The 20,212-nt window shown below is 44.2% G+C and overlaps 1 long non-coding RNA gene across 1 annotated transcript in view; it reads right to left on the bottom strand.

Moving 5' to 3' along the window:
• LOC138842790 (uncharacterized) overlaps positions 1 to 20,212 on the bottom strand; it is a 398,664-nt gene that overhangs the window by 134,638 nt on the left and 243,814 nt on the right. Inside the window, exon 3 of the long non-coding RNA XR_011377671.1 lies at positions 12,688 to 12,840. This is a non-coding gene — a long non-coding RNA (uncharacterized lncRNA). The remainder of the gene's footprint in view (positions 1 to 12,687; positions 12,841 to 20,212) is intronic.

Here is a 20,212-nt window from a genome sequence, read left to right as displayed (position 1 = left end):
TCTGAACTTCTCATCTTTCATTTCTCAGCCTTCAACTCCCAGAATAAATTAAACACCCCCAAAACATTAGTTCTGAGCCCTTTAGGCTCCCCCACCCCAGACACTACTCAGATAATTATGTGTGTGACTCCTCTTTAGTACCTTTCTCTATCGCTGGATTGGAGCTCCATGGAGGCAGGGACCGTGTACACCTTGACCATCTCTGAGTCTTCATCACCAGCAGCAGCACTGGTCATTCAATGTATTTCCGGGATGAATGCAAAGCCATTTCACTGCCACTTCTACTCCCAGGTGTGAGAGCCCACAGCCTACCCACTGTCACATTCTGCATTCTAATGAGAGGAAAAGTAGCACAAGACTATTTTCCTCTAGCATTTGAATTCAGATGAACTCAAACAGGAGTACATATTTTTTCTAGGACAAGAAAAAAATTATAAATGAAAAACAAGTTTTCTTGGAAAGCATGGCTAGATAAAGGCATGCTTTAACGTTGAACAGATGAACTTGAACTCTATAGGTTCTTGATAGACTCCTATATGTTAAGAGCGGTAATGACAATACACTATGGTAGTTTTTCTCCAATTCCAGAATCGGGGTGGGCTCCCTGTGGCTGTGGATAAACTAATTAAGATGACTTTAGGAAAGTTGGTGCAGGGCACAGGAGAAAGGTGGTTCGTGCTGTTTTGACTCCACTGGACTCAAGCCTCCACTGTGACTTTGGCTACTCCTGCTCCCACCAGCTCTCCTTCAGCCTCTCCCGGTTCAGGGGAAAGAGGGTGTATGTTATCGTGCTCAGTTGTTGAGAGAGAAAGAAAGCAAAAATAATGGCAGACTGATGCTGCAGCCACGTGGCTGACAGGGTCTTGGTGCCTAGCCAGGTGTCAGGCCTGAGCCTCTGAGGTGGGAGAGCCGAGTTCAGGACACTGGACCACCAGAGTCCTCCCAGCCGCACATAATACCAATCGGCGAGAGCTCTCCCAGAGATCTCTGTCTCAAGGCTAAGACCAAGATCCACTCAACGATCAGCAAGCTCCGGTGCTGGACACCCCATTCCAAACAACAAGCAAGACAGGAACACAACCCCACCCACTAGCAGAGAGGCTGCCTGAAATCATAATACGCTCACAGATACCCCAAAACACACCACCAGACACAGTCCTGCCCACCAGAAGGACAAGATCCAGCCTCATCCACCAGAACACAGGCACCAGCCCCTCCACCAGGAGGCCTACACAAGCCACTGAACAAACCTTACCCACTGGTGATAGACACCAAAAACAACAGGAACTACGAACCTGCAGCCTGTGAAAAAAGGACCCCAAACACAGTAAGTTAAGCAAAATGAGAAGCCAGAGAAATATGCAGCAGATGAAGAAGCAAAGTAAAAACCCACCAGACCAAACAAATGAAGAGGAAATAGGCAGTCTACCTGAAAAAGATTCAGAGTAATGATAGTAAAGATGATCCCAAATCTTGGAAACACAATAGAGAAAATACAAGAAACGTTCAACAAGGACCTAGAAGAACTAAAGAGCAAACAAACAATGATGAACAACCCAGTAAATGAAATTTAAAATTCTCTAGAATGAATCAATAGCAGAATAACTGAGGCAGAAGAACGGATAAGTGACCTGGAAGATAAAATAGTGGAAATAACTGCTGCAGAGCAGAATAAAGAAAAAAGAATGAAAAGAATTGAGGACAATCTCAGAGATATGTGGGACAACATTAAACACACCAACATTCAAATTATAGGGTTCTCACAAGAAGAAGAGAAAAAGAAAGGGACTAAGAAAATATTTGAAGAGATTATAGTTGAAAACTTTCCTAATATGGAAGAGGAAATAGTCAACCAAGTCCAGAAAGCGCAGAGAGTCCCATACAGGATAAATCCAAGGAGGAACACGGCAAGGCACAAATTAATCAAACTATCAAAAATTAAATACAAAGAAAAAATATTTAATGCAGCAAGGGAAGAGCAACGAATAACAAACAAAGGAATCCCCATAAGGTTAACAGTTGATCTCTCAACAAAACTCTGCGAGCCAGGAGGGAGTGGCAGGACATATATAAAGTGATGAAAAGAAAAAAACAAACCAAGATTACTCTACCCAGCAAGGATCTCATTCAGGTTTGACAGAGAAATTAAAACCTTCAGAGACAAGCAAAAGCTAAGAGAATTCAGCACCACCATACCAGCTTTACAACAAATACTAAAGGAACTTCTCTAGGCAAGGAACACAAAAGAAGGAAAAGACCTACAATAACAGACCCAAAACATTTAAGAAAATGGTAATAGGAACATACATATTGATAGTTACCTTAAATGTAAATGGATTAAATGCTCCAACCGAAAGACATAAACTGGCTGAATGGATACAAAAACAAGACCCATAAATATGTTGTCCACAAGAAGCCCACTTCAGACCTATGGACACAGACAGACTGAAAGTGAGGGGATGGAAAAAGATATTCCATGCAAATGGAAATGAAAAGAGAGCTGGAATGGCAATTCTCATAGCAAACGAAATAGACTTTAAAATAAAGACTATTAGAAGAGACAAAGAAGGACACTACATAATGATCAAGGGATCGATCCAAGAAGAACATATAACAATTGTAAATATTTATGCACCCAACGTAGGATCATCTCAATACATAAAGCAAATGCTAACAGCCATAAGAGGGGAAATCGACAGTAGCACAATCATAGTAATCAAGCCTTGGTAAATTTAAGAAAATTGAAATCATATCAAGTATCTTTTCTGACCACAATGCTATGAGACTAGATATCAATTACAGGAAAACTGTAAAAATTACAAACATATGGAGGGTAAACAATACGTGACTAAATAACCAACAGATCACTGAAGAAATCAAAGAGGAAATCAAAAAATACCTAGAAACAAATGACAATGAAAACATGACGACCCAAAACCTATGGGATGCAGCAAAAGCAGTTCTAAGAGGGAAGTTTAGAGCAATACAATCCTACCTCAAGAAACTAGAAACATCTCAAATAAAAAACCTAACCTTACACCTAAAGCAATTCAAGAAAGAAGAACAAAAACTCCCAAAGTTAGCAGAAGGAAAGAAATCATAAAGATCAGATCAGAAAGAAATGAAAAAGAAATGAAGGGAACGATAGCAAAGATCAATAAAACTAAAAGCTGGTTCTTTGAGATGGTAAACAAAATTGATAAGCCATTAGCCAAACTCATCAAGAAAAACAGGGAGAAGACTCAAATAAACAGAATTAGAAACGGAAAAGGAGAAGTAACAACTGACACTGCAGAAATACGAAGGCTCATGAGAGATCACTACAAGCAACTACACAAATAAAATGGACAACCTGAAAAAAATGGACAAATTCCTAGAAAGTACAACCTTCCGAGACTGAACCAGGAAGAAATAGAAAATATGAACAGACCAATCACAAGCACTGAAATTGAAACTGTGAATTAAAATCTTCCAACAAACAGGGGCTTCCCTGGTGGCGCAGTGGTTGAGAGTCCGCCTGCCGATGCGGGGGACGCAGGTTCGTGCCCCAGTCCGGGAAGATCCCACATGCCGCGGAGCGACTAGGCCCGTGAGCCATGGCCGCTGAGCCTGTGCATCCCGCAACGGGAGAGGCCACAACAGTGAGAGGACCGCGTACCACAAAAAAAAAAAAAAAATCTTCCAACAAACAAAAGCTCAGGACCAGATGGATTGACAGGTGAATTCTATCAAACATTTAGAGAAGAGCTAACACCTATCCTTCTCAAACTCTTCCAAAATATAGCAGAGAGCGGAACACTCCCAAACACATTCTACGAGGCCACCATCACCCTGATACCAAAACTAGAGAAAGATGTCACAAAAAAAGAAAACTACAGGCCAATATCACTGATGAACATAGATGCAAAAATCCTCAACAAAATACTAGCAAACAGAATCCAGTGGCGCATTAAAAGGGTTATACACCATGATCCAGTGGGGTTTATCCCAGGAATGCAAGGATTCTTCAACATATGCAAATCAATCAATGTGATACACCATATTGACAAATTGAAGGATAAAAACCACATGATCATCTCAATAGATGCAGAAAAAGCTTTTGACAAAATTCAGCACCAATTTATGGTAAAAAACTCGCCAGAAAGTAGGCATAGAGGGAAGCTACCTCAACATAATAAAGGCCATATATGACAAACCCACAGCCAACATCATTCTCAATGGTGAAAAACTGAAACCATTTCCACTAAGATCAGGAACAAAACAAGGTTGCTCACTATTAGTCAATATAGTTTTGGAAGTTTTAGCCCCAGCAATCAGAGAAGAAAAAGAAATAAAAGGAATCCAAATTGGAAAAGAATAAAACTGTCACTGTTTGCAGATTACATGATACTATACATAGGGAATCCTAAAGATGCTACCAGAAAATTACTAGAGCTAATCAATGAATTTGGTAAAGTAGCAGGATACAAAATTAATGCACAAATATCTCTTGCATTCCTATACACTAATAATGAAAAATCTAAAAGAGAAATTAAGGAAACACTCCCATTTACCACTGCAACAAAAGGAATAAAATACCTAGGAATAACACTACCTAAGCAGACAAAAGACCTGTATTCAGAAAACTACAGGACACTGATGAAAGAAACTAAGGATGATACAAGCAGATGGAGAGCTATACCATGTTCTTGGATTGGAAGAATCAACATTGTGAAAATGACTATACTACCCAAAGCAAACAGATTCAAGGCAATCCTTATCAAAATACCAATGGCATTTTTCACAGAACTAGAACAAAATATTTCACAGTTTGTATGGAAACACAAAAGACCCCGAATAGCCAAAGCAAGGTGTACAGCTGGGCGAGATGGTTTCCAAGTTATCCTTGGGGATTATTGAGGGACCTATGTAATTGGTAGCTAATATTGCACAGATCAGATAAAAAAGATTATTATCATGCTTTTTGGGTATATCTTGGACTACCTAGAAATTGGGTAACCCTTGGTATTGAAGACAAGAGTATATGAGAGTTGAATACGACTTTATCTGAACATAATCCTAAAAGTATATATGGCCTGGCACATATATACTCCTATGCCTTCCCACTCAACCAGAGTACGAAGCTCTCTTTTCCTCGAAACAAGCTGCTATTGGCAATCGCATTGGCAACCATTAGCTGAGGCCAGAAGAAAGTCATCTTTTTTTTTTTTTTAACATCTTTATTGGAGTATAATTGCTTTACATTGTTGTGTTAGTTACTGCTGTATAACAAAGTGAATCAGCCATATGGATACATAGATCCCTATATCCCCTCTCTCTTGTGTCTGCTTCCCACTCTCCCTATCCCACCCCTCTAGGTGGTCACAAAGCACCGAGCTGATCTCCCTGTGCTATTCGGCTTCTCTGCTTGACAACCCTGGCCTTGACTTTTTAATAAAACTCTTGATAAACTATTTGTCAATAGTGTGCCCATCTGGAAAACATCTGAAATATGCCTTACAGGGAAGCTCTAAAATGACTGTTTTTTAGATTCTATATATGTGCGTTAGCATTCGGTATTTTTCTCTTTCTGACGTACTTCACTCTGTATGACTGACTCTAGGTCCATCCACCTCATTACAAATAACTCAATTTCATTTCTTTTAATGGCTGAGTAATATTCCATTGTATACATGTGCCACATTTTCTTTATCCATTCATCTATCGATGGACATTTAGGTTGCTTCCATGTCCTGGCTATTGTTAAATAGTGCTGCAATGAACATTGTGCTATATGTATCTTTCAAAAAATGGTGCAGATGAACCTAGTGGCAGGGCAGGAATAAAGACACAGACATAGAGAACGGACTTGAGAATGCAGGGGTGAAGGGGAAGCTGGGACGAAGTGAGAGAGTAGCATTGACATACATACACTACCAAATGTAAAACAGGTAGCTAGTGGGAAGCAGCCGCATAGCACAGGGCGATCAGCTCGGTGCTTTGTGACCACCTAGAGGGGTGGGATAAGGAGGGTGGGAGGGAGGCTCAAGAGGTAGGGGATGGGGGATATATGTGTACATATAGCTGATTTGCTTTGTTGTACAGCAGAAACTAACACAACATTGTAAAGCAATTATACTCCAATAAAGATATTAAAAAATAAATAAATAAAATAAAATGACTGTTTATCCAGTGTGTGGCTCCTTTTAGAGACAGACCAACAAAGTACCCTGATTGGTTGTCCAAAAAGATACTTTCTAAAATGCTTCTGATGTTTTGTCCATTCCTTCACTATTAAGTCCATGAGTATTAATTTCACATCCTGATAATTTTCAGTCCTATCTGCTTTACAGTGTTGAGGGACGAAAGACAAAGTGGAACAGAGATATTTATTCTTTCATCTACAACTTGAGTGGCTGCTCAATGTCTTTGTCAATAGAGGAATCCCTATAGTCATGCTTCAAGCTTCAATTACTGGGCTTCAGTTAGAACTCCTGCACACACACACACCACACCCTCACCCAGGAATATCCCTCCTCTGCTCCTCATAGCTTCAAGCCCTCCAGGATATACACCATCAATGTTTGTAAACCACTGTTTAAAAAAAAAAAAAACGAAAACAACAAAAACCACTGTTAATGTAGAGAAAAATGAGTACATGTTGAATTCATACTTACTACAATCATTTTAAGTTTTTATTAAAAATTATTTTGTTAAATGCTGGAGAGGGTGTGGAGAACAGGGAACCCTCTTACACTGTTGATGGGAATGTAAATTGATACAGCCACTATGGAGAACAGTATGAAGCTTCCTTAAAAAACTAAAAATAGAATTACCATTTGACCCAGCAATCCCACTACTGGGCATATACCCTGAGAAAACCAAAATTCAAAAAGACACGTGCACCCCAATGTTCACTGCAGCATTATTTACAATAGCCAGGACATGGAAGCAACCTAAATGTCCATCGACAGATGAATGGATAAAGAAGATGTGGTACATACATACAATGGAATATTACTCAGCCATAAAAAGGAATTAAATTGGATCATTTGTAGAGACGTGGATGGACCTAGAGACTGTCATACAGAGTGAAATATATCAGAAAGAGAAAAACAAATATCGTATTTTAACGCATATATGTGGAATCTACAAAAATGGTACAGAAGAAACTGTTTGCAAAGCAGAAATAGAGACACAGATGTAGAGAACAAACATATGGACACCAAGTGGGGAGGGTGGGGGTCAGATGAATTGGGAGATTGGGATTGACATATATACACTAATATGTATAAAACATATAACTAATGAGAATCTGCTGTATAGCACAGGGAACTTTACTCAGTGCTTTTTGGTGACCTAAATGAGAAGGAAATCAAAAAAAGAGGGGATATATGTAAACATACAGCTGATTCACTTCACTGTACAGCAGAAACTAACACAACATTATAAAGCAACTATATACCAATTTAAAAAAATCTATACCCCAATTAAAAAAAATTATTTTGTTCAACAAAATAATTACATTCCTGCCATGTAATAAAACTGGCCAGTGGTGTACAGACAAACATTTTGGCCAACTCATTTTAGTGAATATTAACAATTCCTCATTAAAAAGACCCTCATATTATAACTACTATTTCTGTACAATTTCATAACATTCAGTGAAAATAGCCTTTAAAACTGAAGACAAAATAAAACCTATTTCAGGCAAACAAAAGCTGAAAGAATTTACTACCAGTATAACAGTCCTACAAGGAATGTTGAAAGAAGTTATTTGGGCAGAAGAAAAATTGTAACAGATGGAACTATAGATCTACACAAAGAAATAAAAAGTATTTTAAAATATTAATATTTCCTTTTTTCCTCATCTTTTAATTTCTCAAAAGATAAAGGAATGTTCAAAGCAAAAAAACCAGTAACATATTATGGAATTTTATAATATATGTATACGTAAAATGTACAATCCAAATAGCACAAAGGATGAACAGGAGAATGTAAGTGTTCTGTTGTAAGGATCTTACATTATATCAGAAATGATGTAATATTGTTTCAAAACAGTCTATGATAAGTTAAGGGCATATTATAAACCCTAGAACAACCACTAAAAAATAAAAATTAAATTAAATTAAATAAAACAAAAAATGTAACTAATTAGCCAGTAGTGGACATAAAATGGAATCATAGAAAATCCTTAATTAATCCAAAAAAGCCACAGAAAATGATGACATAAGATCAAAGAGCACATGAAACAAAAGGAAAACCAGTAGCAACATGGTAGACTTAAATCCAACCATATCAATAATCACATTAAATATAAATGGTCTAAACGCATCAAATAAAAGGCAGAAATTGTCAGACTGAATACATGCGCAAGACTCAACTATGTCTTGTCTACAAGAAACCTCTTTAAATATGAAGACACAGGTATGTATAAAAAAATATGTTAAGCAGGGCTTCCCTGGTGGCGCAGTGGTTGAGAGTCCGCCTGCCAATGCAGGGGACACGGGTTCGTGCCCCGGTCCGGGAAGATCCCACATGCCGCGGAGCAGCTGCGCCCGTGAGCCATGGCCACTGAGCCTGCACGTCCGGAGCCTGTGCTCCACAACGGGAGAGGCCACAACAGTGAGAGGCCCACATACCACAAAAAAAAAAAAAAAAGCAAACCATTAACAATAAGAAAGCTGGAGAGACTGTTAATTTCAGATAATGTAGACTCCAGAACATGTGATATCACCGGGAATAAAGAGGGACATTTCAAAATAAAGAGCTAAAGAATTACAAATTTTCAAATCCAGCCCAATTAAAGAGAACTGCCTTATGGGACTGCCACTATCAAGCAACACAACTGAATAGAGTTGAGCACCATTTAGGCTAGTTTGGACCAAATTTAAAGGACTTGAAAGTGGACTACATACTCCTTTCCTCTTCTAATTGCAACATACATATCTATGTTTGATCCTCTTTATCTAAGTCTGGGAGGACTGCCACTTACCTACCTCAAGTTCCTTTTTCTCCTCTTTTTTATTTCAATTACAACCTCAGTCCAAGTCGTAGTTTAATATCTTGAGTTCCATGTTGTCCTACATACCTTCTGTGTGTGCACCTGTGGAAGAACCTGCAAACTGTCCACCAATATCATTTGATCCTTCTTCCTTCAGTAACAGAATTCCTGGTTCTTACCTGGGAACACTGGTACCCAGCTGAAGGCTGGTTTCCCAGCCTTGCTTGGCTGTGTGGCCATGTGACTGAGGGCTGCCACTTCCTAGTTGTGCCTTAAAAGGAAAGGGGTGTGTGTGTGTGTGTGTCCTAAGTTTCTGTCCACCTGTCTACTGGCTGAGAAGTACTTTTAATAAAAAGTCTGAGATTTTGAATTCTCATTTAAGCATTGCACTGAGTGGGTCTCTGTAACAGCAGCTTAGAATAAATCCCAACTAATATAGTACTTCTTTAATTTTCTTTGCCCAAGAAAATTTGGTAACTTTGCATGGTATCTCAAATTTCTTATGCAAGCCCTGTGTTATCCTGATTTAAAGCAAACAATTAGAACGTGCTATCACTTTTTAACTGGGGACAGGGACTTTGAAAAGAGTATCCAATCCCTACTTTAATGCTTGCTAACTTTGTCTATGGTAGAATCAACGTATTTCTTAAAAAACAGGGCAGTTGATTGATAGTCTTTAAGAAAGTAGAGCGGTTCTATGGATAAATAGTAAATGCAGTTTTTCAGTAAGGGAAAACAATACACATATATAGATTCAAGGGTCAACCTGTGTGGCATGGGATATGCCCTCACCCTTCCAAACCTCTGCTGGTATCTAATCAGTGCAAGAAGAATAATAAGCATGCCTGCTCACTGTACTGCGTAGGATTTCCTAATCACCTAATCATTTGCCTGATCCTAAACCAGCTTTTTCTGGGCTGCAGGCTTTCTGGGCTCTCAGTTCAGCTGCTCCTATTTCCAGCACTTTCCATTTGTTCTCAGGATTTTCCTTTCAGTGGTCCTCATGGGGACACTGCTCCCCTCCAGTCTCTGGATGTTAGGATTAGAATGATTAATGTGAAGAATTGGGTTTCAGAATATTCCGCAAAGCTGGTTCGAGTTCCTGCTGTAGAGTTATTTGAATCCTTCCAAATAGCCAGTGGTGTGTCCTATCCAGCCTCTCAGCCCCTATGTAGGCCTGCCCCTATCTAACCTCTGAAAAATCTCTTCTCAAGATAAACACTGTCTCAGAATTAAAACCAAGATTCTCAGGAGGGACTGTTGCCTCCTGACTGTTGACTGTTGCCAACATGTTGCCGTACTTAACTTAAGCCATCCCTGGATGGAGAATAATAACCAGGGTTGTGTGGAGACCCATCACTTTGCATTCTATAAAGCTGCTTTATCAGGAACAAGCCCCAGGGTGGCGTTACTTAATAGGAGAGATGCAGAGAGAGAAAGTGAGTTCACGATAACCTGATGCTGCACCTGGCTTTCTACAAGCAGTTGCAAGACAAGTAAAAGTCTTCTAATCTCACCAAGCAGCCAGACTGATTCTGGTCATTCACTAATAGTTTCTGGTCACTAATGGAGGAGTGAGAAAGAAAGTGGGAAAATGAGTGCATCATTGGTATCTACACCCTTAATAGAGATCAAGGAGCTCTTCCAAAGCTGCTCACAGCCCTGCAAGCACACTGAGCCAGAGCGCCTGGTCCCTGGCCTGGAGCCAGGGTCAACATTCAAGACCACAAGGAAGATGAAGGACCTCAGATAGGAGACCACGTGTCTTAGATTTGTCTACAAAGCACTCAAAACTCCAAATAAAGAAAATCTGAGTTATCTACCCAGAGATTCTGTTCATGTTTATCACATAGCCTTCCATCCAAATATAGAGGTGACTCAAAGTTACCTACCAGCCCAAGAAGAAAAACTGGTAATGTGCCTGCAAAGGACATGAAATAACATTAAGTCAACTTGATTTGGGGTGTAGGTGCTTCTAACTCAACTCGGAATTGGCAGAGGTCAAGCATACCTATCTTGCCTAGATGGTCCCCTGAATCTCTCTTTATTCCTGTACCTGTTATTGAATGTGCTAATGGTCTGAAAAAGTGAAGGACTCACCAAAAAGTACATATCTTTGGTGCAGGTATCTTGTTGTTTTATAGAACAGGTTATTGAAGGTTGTATACAAATTGATTCAATAGTAAAATACATAGAAATGGGCAGGTTTGCTTAGAGGAATAACAATCTTATAAAAAAATAACCAACTCTCAATATATTGAGTTTTAATATTAATTTTTATAGCGTATCGTGCTTTCTTTAAACCTTCACAGCTATTTTCTGTTAGTGTGTGGTTCAGCCAAAGGCAAGCAAGGTGCTCTGCAGAGAGGCTTAGTTACAATTACACAGCAACATTCTACCAGGCAACACTTTCCCTGAGCCCCATTTCCTTCTCCGTGGCCCAAGGTAACTTATGAGATTCCTTCATCAACTGCACAAATAGGTATTGACTATCTATTATAGACTAGACATTGAACTATTATTAGTGATATTATACATGCTCATATAAGGATGGTCCTTCATCTCAAATGACCCAAGACATGTCATGGGGGTTGGGACGTGTGCTCTGGGGGTACCCACGAAGTGGCAATCACCCAGACTTAAAAGGGGAGGGGGGAGCTAATAGAATGTAGATGAGTTGGGCTTACCCTGGGAAAGAGAAGGATATTATTCCAGCAGGACCAACAGCTGAGGTGACCCTGAGGGGTCACCCTGAGGTGACCCGTGGTAGGTTTGAAGAACTCAAAGAAGTACGGCAGGAATTTAGTGCGGAAGTCAGGGAGCAGTAGGACATGAGGCCAGGTGTGCACAGAGGGGAACGATGCTGCAAAACCCATAAGGGATGTACGGCTGGGTTCCTTATGTGGATTTAGATCATCCTAGAGACTTCTTCATAGAGAATTGACAGATTTGTGTTTAGGAAAGATCATTTTGACCGAAGATTGAGGCATCCACAGTGGGTGGGACAAGAACCAGAAGGTTAGGAGGGCTGTTAGGGAGACATTGTAGTAATCATGAAAATAAGCAGTGTATGGGGCTAGGTGCAGACAGCCTGCATCTTTTGCTGCCCATGCCCCAACCCCAGTACTCCTACAGCTTAGGGCCCAGCCCAGTGAATGAACCCTGGCATCACACCCTTCCACGCTCCCACTCTCTAGACTTTGTTAGTGAAACAGCAATTTTGCTCAGTCATAAAAAGGTAAAGACAGTAATAACAACTGTGAAACTAAACTAGGTACGTTCTAAATCTCATGTGAAGTAGACACAATTTTTTCCTTGTAGAGAGGAAAGTTTGAGATAAATAGCAGAGAACTGGTAAATAATTCAGCCTATGACCTTGATGCTTATTGATTCCTGCAGCTGTTTATCTTTCTCTAGGCTACCCAGGGGGAAAAAGAAACCTCCAAAAAACAATTATCACTTAATTATAAAATTGCTTGGTTGGGGAAAGCCTTCTGGTTGGTTGCTGAGCACTCCAAGGGGGTAAGTTAATCTCTGTAAACCACCCAGCCTGACTGAAGCTGCTGCTTAAAATTCCCAACCTCCGCTTCATTACTTTCTGGTACGGATGAAAAACAAAAAAAGACGACGCACGTTGTCTTCTCATTTTCAGATGCTTAGGATGTTTAGCCAATCAGATGACTTAATGGCTGGCGATTTCTCACCTAGGGATTTGAACACCGACGGATTCCATCTGGGGGCACCAGATGTGGTCCACGGTGAGCTCGTGATCCATGCTGGTAGCAGTGGTGGTGGTCGGGATGGTGGTGGTTCTAGTTGCTGTGGTTGCTGTGCATATAGTAATACTTCAGATTGGGCTGAAAAAGGGAAAAGGGAAGGGACAAAAATTTTTGTTTACACAGAAATAATTTCTTCTTCAACCTCAGTTTGGATGAAAGGTAGGGCCCTAAAGCCAGCCCTGATTCTCCCCAGTCATTTCTCGGGGGGCAGAATTTCTCACCACTAGTGTCAACAGCCACCCTGAATAGGAGGTTTTGCCATGTCCGTGGGGAGGTTGAGAGGTTTGGCCAGCTGGGATATTGGAGTCAGGGCTGATAAACTCTTAGCCCAGCTTGCCCTATTCCTTTATATTTATTATCTTATCCCAGTGATAATTAAAATTTCTTGACTAGCAAACAAACAACCCTCTTAAAAATGGCCAAAGGACGTGAATAGAAGATACACAGATGGCCAAACATCACATGAAAACATCACTAATCAACATCACTAATCATTAAAAACATGCAAATCGAAACCACAGTGAGACATACACACCCAATGGGATGACTACAATAAAAGAAAGTCAAACCAAACAAAGAAACAAAAACATAAAATAGAAGTGTTGGCAAAGATGTGGAGGAATTGGAACTCTTGTGCCTTATATGTGGGAATGTAAAGTGGTGTAGTTACTATGAAAAACAGTGTGAAGGTTTCTCAAGAAATTGAAAATACAATCACCATATTTTCCATTCAGCAATTCTACTTCTGGACAAGAATTGAAGATGGGGTCTCAAACAGATATTCATACACCTGTGTTCAAAGCAGTGTTATTCACAATAGCCAAAAGAAGGAAGCAACCCAGGTGTCCACTGATGGAAGCATGGATAAATATATATAATGGAACATTATCCAGTGTTACAGAAGAAAGAAATTCTGGCACATATAACATGGACAAACCTTGGGGACATTATGCTAAGTGAAGAAAATCTGTCACAAAAAGATAAATATTGTATGATTCCGTTTATCAGAGATCCCCAGAGCCATCAAATTCATAGAGACAGAAAGTAGAATGGTGGTTGCCGGGGGCTGGGGGGAGGGGTAATGGGGGAATTTTTGTTTAATGGGCAGAGTTTCTATTTTGTAAGATGAAAGGACGTCTGGGGATGGGTTACACAACAATGTGAATGCACTTAACACTCAACTGTACACTTAAAAACGGTTAAGATGTTATTCTATGTTACGTGTATTTTACCACAATTAAAACTTTTTATAGAATGCATGGCTAGCTTCTGGAAATGAGTCATGGTCAGCAGAACAGACACAACTGTGGAGCCCTATCTTGGCTCCACTTCCAAGTGTTGAGTTCCAGGAAGAACTCAAACGAAACTCCTAACTGCTCTCACTGTCTCCCTGTTTCTAAAACGTGATGGGCAATAGTACCTATTTCTTATTTCATTGAGGCGTGGGGATTGGGAGAGGGTATTAAGAGCAAGAAAGATGTCCAAGGCATCGTAGAGACCAGCCTCCTGCCTCTACCTGAACCGTGATGGAATAGAGCAGTTCACACATCACTGCTGGCAAAGGTGCCCGAGTACCTGTTTCTGTGGAAACCATCCCGTCCCTTTCTGTGGCACTTGGCACACACATAACCACACAGCATCATGTATAACCACCCAGCATCCTGGGGAGGGCTGCCGCTCTCCTGCCTGGTAACTGTGGGACGGAGATCTGTGGGGCGGGGGGGGGACTTGAGTCCACACCCTGTGACCTCGAGCCCAGAGCATGTGCTGTGCTCTCCACCTCCCACCTTCCCTTGTGATCGTTCCCCACGTGTGGAATGCCATGAGGGCTTTCTACTACCCTTCTTTCACTCCTGCCCCTTCCCCAGGCCTCCCCTTCTCTGAGCCTCTGACAGAATCATTCCAGCACCCACTCTGACACCTCCTTCCTCCTGTCCCTTAAACCCCACGCCCGCCCCTCACAAACTCACTGGCTTCCTTGCAGCTCTTCAGATCCAGGTGGCACATCCCACATCTGGGGCCAGGCCCTGACGCTTCCACTCCTGGGATGTCTGGGTGACTTATCTACCCCCCACATACACACACCTGAAATTCTAGTCCATCCCTCCCACCTTCTCTGCAGACAGGGACCCTTGTTTACCCTACTTGTCACCATCTGGTGTGCTTTTTGTCGGTCTCTGCCCAGGAGAAGGTAAGCTCCATGAGGTAGAGGATTTGTCTTTCTCATCATTGGGCCTAAGGGTCTGGCGCACAGTAGGGGATCAAAAATATTTTTGAATGAGTGAATGAACTCCTACAATGTACACAGAGTCCAATATGGAGCTGTGTGTAACTTTGCGTGGTTGATGACATACTCGGAGAAACAACAGCTCTGTGAAGTGTTCATAGTCGTTATGCAGAAAAAAAGTGTAGCTCTACCCATCTAATCTGGCAAAAACTCAGCTACATCAAGTCAAACACATTTTTTTCCCTTTACGACTTCTGAGGTTACGTCGATGTGCACCGCAGAGCTCCAGTGGGTGGTGTCACACGCATCGTTCTCCGAGCAGTTTCCCACCTAGTCAGCTCCGGAGGGGTAGGTGCACACACTCTTGGAAATGCTGTGCCGTGTTACTGAGTTCTGCTTCTTCTCCCTGTTCCTTCTTCCTTTCTGGGCTCAAGTTCTCGACTTCTTTATGATTCAGAACGGGGGTCTGACTCTAAAGGTCGTTCTCACGGTAGGACTTTATCCTCACAGAGCCACTCTTGGTTTGTTTTATTCCCGTTCACTTGAAGGTCTCTGTACCATAGGAGCACTGGATATGTCCCCATCAACACACTCATTCTACCTGATGATCTGGAAAATGGCTAAAAAGTGGAGGGAAGGTGGGCCTGAGCTTCATAAAAATGAAAACCTGCAAACTCAGCGTAGCCCCCTGCCCTGTGTGCCACCTACAGCGTGAAGCAGGAGTTGGTAGGAAAAGTGACCCAGAGCCACGTGCGGGTCAGATTAGGATTTCTGTTCCACCCTCTGATTAGCAGGGAGACCACTGGAGATGCTGGCAGATCCACGCCTGGGGACTGGGCTATGGACCCACAGAGGCACGACAGCCGCATGCTCACACCTCAGAGCCAGAGCAGACATCCACGCTCCCTGCCCCAGGAGGACGTGGGGCCTGACTTGGCCCCCATCCCCGCCAGCCCCTCACAGTGGTCAGCGGCAAGCCTACTAGATGGCAGTCTCATGTCAGCGGTGACCAAAGAGGCAGCAGCTGAGAGAGACGGACTGTGCTCCATCACCAGAAGCTGAGCGCTCGCTCTGCATCTAGCGCCATCAAAAGCGTTTTCATGCCTTATTCATTTGGTCTGTGTGATAACTGTGAAGTACATCCTGCATCTCTACCTTACAATCTGAGTACTGAGACTCAGAGAGCTCAAGGTCACACGGCCAGCGCTCCTGGCTGGAGGGCAGTGCCCACAACAGCACGGCAGTGTCCGAGGGAGAGTGTGAAGTGGGCGAAGCAGGGGGGAAAGCAGGGGGGCAAGCAGTGGGGGAGGGGTGAAGACAAGAAAGCAGGGATTGACCAGTTATATGAGAGCACGGAACCCATCTCCAGAGGACGAGAGACCACTAGGAACAATCTGAGAGATCACACTGTTCCCTGGTGAGGAAATCCCTCCTTTTGAGGAAGGAGACAGGCAGAGAGAAGGGGGGGACAGAGTGTGTGAAGACTCTTCACGTTTCTAACTCCTTCAGCGACCCACTGACTTGTCCTTAGTGTCACACACAACCCACAGTCTCAGCATCCAGCTGCGGGGCCTGAGGAGGCAGAGGCAAGCTCTCTGGAATCAGGCTGATATGTAGGAAGAGTGGCACCTAAACGAGCAGCCATGATTTATCGGGTTCTCACAGTTGGGGCTACGGGGAACATGCAAGATGGTCTCTACCCTCAAGTGACCTACCACAGGCTTGGAGGAATGGAGGGAGAGGTCTTGAGTGGATAGCTAACAATGTAGGACAATGTATAGGAAAGGCCAGAAGTGGTCAATATTCTAGGGCTTCAGAAACGCACGGCCAAGTATTGAAGGAAGTAGTCGGGTTGGAGGTGACACCGCTATATTTGGGGGGGGGGGGCTCACGCAGAGAAAGCATGGGAGGGGGATTCGGCAGCGAGCAGCCCCACCAGGCCAGGCTGAGAGCTTTCAAGGAGACAAGATGGGAAAGATGAGGTGAGGCCGATCTGCGGTGGCTTTTAATGCTGGTCTAAGATGCTTGGACTGTAACCTCTAGGCACCAAAGACTTACTAACAGGAGAGTAACAGATGATACAGTATATTTTGTGAGCTCAAAATGACTGCAGGGTGCAGACAGGATGGGCCCAGGGGGAAGAGCTGGGAAGCAAACGGGGAAGTGGTTGGGGGGAACCCAGTGAATATAGAGTCTTCTCATCTGCCCTGGATCCATCTCCCCTTCTCCTGGGAGCTGTGCCCGAATCTCCCTTTGGGAACCATTGCTCATCAGTTTCAAGCTCGGTGCTTTGGGCAGGGCTTATCCCACCCCCACTCCATTTCCAGGGACAGATATGTGACCCGGGCCTCACCAAGCAGAAGGGTCCCCTCCCCTGGCCACACAGTGTGGTTCAAAAATAAGCCAAGTCTCAAGTTGGTCCAGGGAGAATCAGCCCTTGTCCTCTTTCAGGAACCACTGGAAATGGAGCCTGCTTTTTGTACTGGGTTTGCAAACTGAACGCTAAAGCCCAGAGAGGCTGGAGGCTATTTTGCCAACACTGTGGAGAAGGGAGTGAAACTGAACCAGAGGAAAGAAGAGCTGTGAGATGGGAGAGATTTCAGAGGTGGCTGAGCCCCGGATTCAGCCATGTCTGGCACATGCTCCGGAGAAAAAGAAAACCAGAGTGAAGAGACTAGAGACTGCCAGAAGGGAAGGGAAGGAGGTGGGGGAGGTGAATTTGGATGTTTTTCTCATCTTATCCTTTTGCAAAGCTCTCTTTCTAGCCTGGCTGGTCTACACTGAAGGCAGCAGAGAAGTGAGCGATGTGGGCGTCCAGGGGAAGAGCCCCCCAGGGACAGGAGAAGCGGGCAGCCCTTGTCCAGGGTGAGCTGGCACATGTGAGGAGCGGCCAGGGGGGCCAGTGTGGCTGGAGCCAAGTGAGTGGGCGGGGGAGTGATGGGCCGGGGTCAGGCCGTGTAAAGCTTTGTTGTCCCTTGATGAAGGAAACCTGGCCTCTGCTCTCAGAATGAATGGCAGCCATTAGAGCCCCGAGTCAAGGAATGGCAAGAGGCAACTGACACTTAAAAGGGTCGCTCTGGTCACCTGTGTCTGAGGAGAGGGCAGGGGCGGGAGGCAAACAGCAGAGCTGGACAGCAGCACCCCATCTGCTCAGCCAGTGGGATCTGAGATTCTGTCTCCAGACTCGGCACCACGCAAGCAGGAAAAAGTACTGGAGGAGGACAGGGGCTACAGAAGTGATGGAGGGTATGCTGAGCAGGGCGGCCACAGAGGAGCGGCCACCAGAGGAGCAGGCGGGCAGGAGAAAGGGCTGGGGGCTCAGGTCCGGCCCCGGGGGGAGGGGCGCACAAGGAGCAGCAGTGGTCACGTCTCCAGGGCAGGAAGGGCACGAAGCTGCAGCGGCAGGTGGGGCCAGGACCTGAGCGATGGGGGCGGCCGCGCCAGCCACGCACTCAGCTAAGGCCAGCAGCTGCCGTGTCCTCCAGCTGTTCCTGAGCTGCTGGGGCGAGGCTCCAGGGGGTGCGCGCAAGTCTGCACAGGGATTGTACAAGAATTCTAGAAAACTGCCCTGCTCCCCACCTGCCTTGCCCTTGTGGTCCAGGGGGGGCCGTGCACGTCCATTCAATAGTCACCACCCAGTGACTGTCTCTCCCAAGACCTGAAGGCGGACACTTCCTCCCTCCACCATCATCCTCCCAACTCTTTTCTTTTCTTTCTTCTCCCCAGGAAGTACCGAAAATCAGCCCAAGCTCAAATGTCCATTTGAAGGGACCTTGGCTGTCTTAGGGGGTTGGGAGGGCAGAGCTGTAAATTCCAGCCGTAAATATGAAATCACAGTTGGTTCTGTAGCTACAGGCACCTCCACCAGGGTCAGGAGGCTTCTCCTATATAGAGAAAAAGTCAGAAATTGATCTTGCTTTTAGCATTTACCAGGCATTCTCCAAGGAGGCCACTTCATCCTCCACAAGTTTTGTGTCTGCAAAAGATAGCATCTGGCCCGGTCTCGCCCCTCCCATCCCGCCACTGCTTGCCTGCTGCTCCCAGGGCGTCCTCTGTCTCTGGCTCCAGCTTTGAATTTGCACATCGCCTTCCCAGCTTCCTTGCTCACATCTGGACCCATCTTGTCTCAGGGTCTGGCATGCAGTGGGTGCCCAATAAGTGTCGAACGCTGGTGAATGAGTGAGTTATTGCTCCCGACGGCCAGTGCCGTGTGCTTCTTCACCACCTCACGTCTGCTTCCTGTCTTTCTCAGAAGAAGGCAAACCATAGCCCAGGAAGGCATGTGAAAGACATTCTAGTCTCACAAACCCCTCACAGCTCCCGGCGGGGAGGAAGCTAGACTGTGGTCTCTCCTCTCCGCGTCCCTCGGCAAGTAGAGATCTGGGTCTGCCAAAGGCTCTGTGCTGACTGCTTCGGTGCTGCCGAAGTACGCGACAGCCCCTGCGTCCCGGAAAGCAGGGAGGAACAAAGGCTGCCGGTCTGGCCGGGAGGGGCCGGGCGTCCAGCCGCTGTCCTGCCGATGACTTCCCCTCTGGGACCGCGGACACTCACTCATATTTTGAAATCTCAGTTTTCTCATCTGTAAACGATGGATTATGTGCAACCCCTGCTGAGGCAGGATTTTAGGATCGGAAGTGAAGGAGCAGCTGTCACGGAGCAGATGACCGGCAGGATGCTTAGCATCTGAGGAGAGTGTCCTGGCGTCGGGGACACCTGGCTCCAGTCCTGGCCCCGCCGCCACTAACTGCGACATTGGATGTATCACTTAACCTTTCTGACCTTCAGATTTTCCTGTGTAAAATGGGAATAGCAATAGCACCACACCCACAGGGCTGTGAATGGGATTAAATTAGTTAACGTACATTAATTAGACAAGGCATCGAACTACCGTAGAACCTCAATACATTAACATGCCTAGTGGGAAGTGGGAATGCCCTGGCTGTCCAGTGGTTAGGACTCCAGGCTTTCACTGCTGAGGGACCGGGTTCAATCCCTGGTTTGGGAACTAAGATCCCCCAAGCCGCGTGGTGCAGGCAAAAAATTTAAAAATTAAAAAAAAAAAATAACATGCCTAGTGACCACATCAATAGTCTAGAGCAGGGCTATGTATGCAGTAGAACCTTCTGAATGATCAGAGCTGCCCTGTATCTGGGCTAAAACAGTACCCGCCAGCCACATGGGGCTACCGAGCAGTCTCTGTAGCTAATGTGACTGAGAAACTGA

Source organism: Globicephala melas, chromosome 8, assembly GCF_963455315.2.
Source record: "Globicephala melas chromosome 8, mGloMel1.2, whole genome shotgun sequence".
In the NCBI taxonomy this organism is placed as follows: Eukaryota; Metazoa; Chordata; class Mammalia; order Artiodactyla; family Delphinidae; genus Globicephala; species Globicephala melas.
Note: the sequence above shows the minus strand (reverse complement) of the source record. Positions and strands in the feature narration are given on the sequence as shown.